The following is a 3628-nucleotide window of genomic DNA, read 5'->3' on the forward strand; positions in this document are numbered from 1 at the left end:
CTAACTCAATGACGTGTATAAACACATCATTGTCCCAATTCGGCCAAAAATCTGTCTTCTCTAGCAGGCATTCTTTCGTTTCTTTCTCTCAGCAAGCGAGGAGTTTTCGTATGGAGGTCAATGAGTGTCGAATTTGGTCCATAAAAAAATCGAATGGTGTAAACATTAAACTCAAATTTTTTTACATTTACATTTTAGTCATTTAGCAGACGCTCTTATCCAGAGCGACTTACAATAATGAATGCATACATTTCATTTTATGCATTGTTGAACTGGCCCCCCATGGGAATCGAACCCACAACCCTGGCAATGCACACACCATGCTCAAGACTGGGCATTCAACTGAGACTGCTCTTCTCTGTGTCACGGAGGCTCTCCGCACTGCTAAAGCTAACTCTCTCTCCTCTGCTCTCCTCTCCACCCTCTCCGAGCTGGGCATCTCCGGCACCGCGCACGCTTGGATTGCGTCCTACCTGACAGGTCGCTCCTACCAGGTGGCGTGGCGAGAATCTGTCTCCGCACCACGTGCTCTCACCACTGGTGTCCCCCAGGGCTCTGTTCTTGGCCCACTCCTATTCTCGCTATACACCAAGTCACTTGGCTCTGTCATATCCTCACATGGTCTCTCATATCATTGCTATGCAGATGACACACAATTAATCTTCTCCTTTCCCCCTTCTGACAACCAGGTGGCGAATCGCATCTCTGCATGTCTGGCAGACATATCAGTGTGGATGACGGATCACCACCTCAAGCTGAACCTCGGCAAGACGGAGCTGCTCTTCCTCCCGGGGAAGGACTGCCCGTTCCATGATCTCGCCATCACGGTTGACAACTCCCTTGTGTCCTCCTCCCAGAGTGCTAAGAGCCTTGGCGTGACCCTGGACAACACCCTGTCGTTCTCCACCAACATCAAGGCGGTGACCCGATCCTGTAGGTTCATGCTCTACAACATTCGCAGAGTACGACCCTGCCTCACACAGGAAGCGGCGCAGGTCCTAATCCAGGCACTTGTCATCTCCCGTCTGGATTATTGCAACTCGCTGTTGGCTGGGCTCCCTGCCTGTGCCATTAAACACATCTTGCTGCTGTGATGGCACACTGTGTATTAAACCCAATAGATATGGAGTTGATCAAAATTGGATTTGTTTTCAAATTCTTTGTGGAATCTGAGAAAATATGTGTCTCTTATATGGTTATACATTTGCCAGGTTAGGAAATGCAGCTCATTTTCCACCTCACTTTCTGGGCAGTGTGTACATAGCCTGTCTTCTCTTGAGAGCCTGGTCTGACTCAATAGCAAGGCTATGGTCACTGTCTGTACATAGTCAAAGCTTTCCTTAATCTTGGGTCAATTACAGCGGGCATGTATTCTGCCACTCTCTCCATTAAATATAGGCGGTTGACTTCAACAACCCTCTTCGAATATTTAAAAAGTAACAATGAAATGTATCCACAAATACAAAGAAAGGACAGGCGGGAGCTAGACAACCCGCCGAGACGCTTTATGGACGACTCCCATTGTCAGGGCGTGGACACTAGTATCTTGTCAGTATATCCATCATCTTTGGCACCACCGAGTTTCATTCGTTAGTGATAGAGAAGCAATATTTCACAGCGCCACCAGTAGGTTTGTCACACAATTGTAGTCTCTTGTGAGTGAAAAAGGAATTGATAGTGAAATAATAATTTTGTTTAATGGTTAGGATAAGTATTACATAATAATATTTTTTCTCAATAAATTGCTTGAAAAGTTTCATATTTATTTTTATTTTATTTCACCTTTATTTAACCAGGTAGGCTAGTTGAGAACAAGTTATCATTTGCAACTGCAACCTGGCCAAGATAAAGCATAGCAATTCGACACATACAACAACACAGAGTTACACATGGAATAAACAAAACGTACAGTCAATAATACAGTAGAACAAAAGAAAACAAATAGTCTATTTACAGCGAGTGCAAATTAGGTAAGTTAAGGCAATAAATAGGCCATGGTGGCGAAGTAATGACAATATAGCAATTAAACACTGGAATGGTAGATGTGCAGAAGATGAATGTGCAAGTAGAGATACTGGGGTGCAAAGGAGCAAGATAAATAAATAAATACAGTATGGGGATGAGGTAGGTAGATAGATGGGCTGTTTACAGATGGGCTATGTACAGGTGCAGTGATCTGTGAGCTGCTCTGACAGCTGGTGCTTAAAGCTAGTGAGGGAGGTAAGAGTCTCCAGCTTCCGAGATTTTTGCAGTTTGTTCCAGTCATTGGCAGCAGAGAACTGGAAGGAAAGACAACCAAAGGAGGAATTGGCTTTGGGGTTGACCAGTGAGATATACCTGCTGGAGCGCGTGCTACGGGTGGGTGCTGCTATGGTGACCAATGAGCTGAGATAAGGCGGGGCTTTACCTAGCAGAGACTTGTAGATGACCTGTAGCCAGTGGGTTTGGCGACAAGTATGAAGCGAGGGCCAACCAACGAGAGCGTACAGGTCGCAATGGTGGGTAGTGTATGGGACTTTGGTGACAAAACGGATGGCACTGTGATAGACTGCATCCAGTTTGTTGAGTAGAGTGTTGGAGGCTATTTTATAGATGACATCACCGAAGTCGAGGATCGGTTGGATGGTCAGTTTTACGAGGGTATGTTTGGCAGCGTGAGTGAAGGATGCTTTGTTGCGATATAGGAAGCCGATTCTAGATTTCATTTTGGATTGGAAATGCTTAATGTGAGTCTGGAAGGAGAGTTTACAGTCTAACCAGACACCTAGGTATTTGTAGTTGTCCACGTATTCTAAGTCAGAGCTGTCCAGAGTAGTGATGCTGGACGGGCGAGCAAGTCCGGGCAGTGATCAATTGAATAGCATGTTCTTATAGTTTTACTTGCGTTTAAGAGCAGTTGGAGGCCACGGAAGGAGAGTTGTATGGCATTGAAGCTCATCTGGAGGTTAGTTAACAGTGTCCAAAGAGGGGCCAGAAGTATGCAGAATGGTGTCATCTGCGTAGAGGTGGATCAGAGACTCACCAGCAGCAAGAGCAACATCATTGATGTATACAGAGAAGAGAGTCGGCCCGAGAATTGAACCCTGTGGCACACCCATAGAGACTGCCAGAGGTCCGGACAACAGGCCCTCCGATTTGACACACTGAACTCTATCAGAGAAGTAGTTGGTAAACCAGGCGAGGCAATCATTTGAGAAACCAAGGCTGTCGAGTCTGCCAATAAGAATGTGGTGATTGACAGAGTTGAAAGCCTTGGCCAGGTCGATGAAGACGGCTGCACAGTAATGTCTGTTATCGATGGCAGTTATGATGTCGTTTAGGACCTTGAGCGTGGCTGAGGTGCACCCATGACCAGCTCTGAAACCAGATTGCATAGCGGAGAATGTACGGTGGGATTCGAAATGGTCGGTAATCTGTTTGTTAAATTTCATTAAAAAATGTAGCTAAAGAAGGTAGTCTAGAGTTACAAAATGTTCACAGCAGACTTCGATTTAATACTATTATATCATAAAAAATATATAAATATATATTTTCTTGCTGATAATGTAATGATTGTATAACTTTTATTGATAACGACTGAAATTTGCATTCTCCACCAATCGGCGCTACGCCGGTGTATGACGTGTGG

This window comes from Salmo salar, chromosome 14, assembly GCF_965601325.2.
Source record: "Salmo salar chromosome 14, fSalSal1, whole genome shotgun sequence".
NCBI classification, from domain to species: Eukaryota; Metazoa; Chordata; class Actinopteri; order Salmoniformes; family Salmonidae; genus Salmo; species Salmo salar.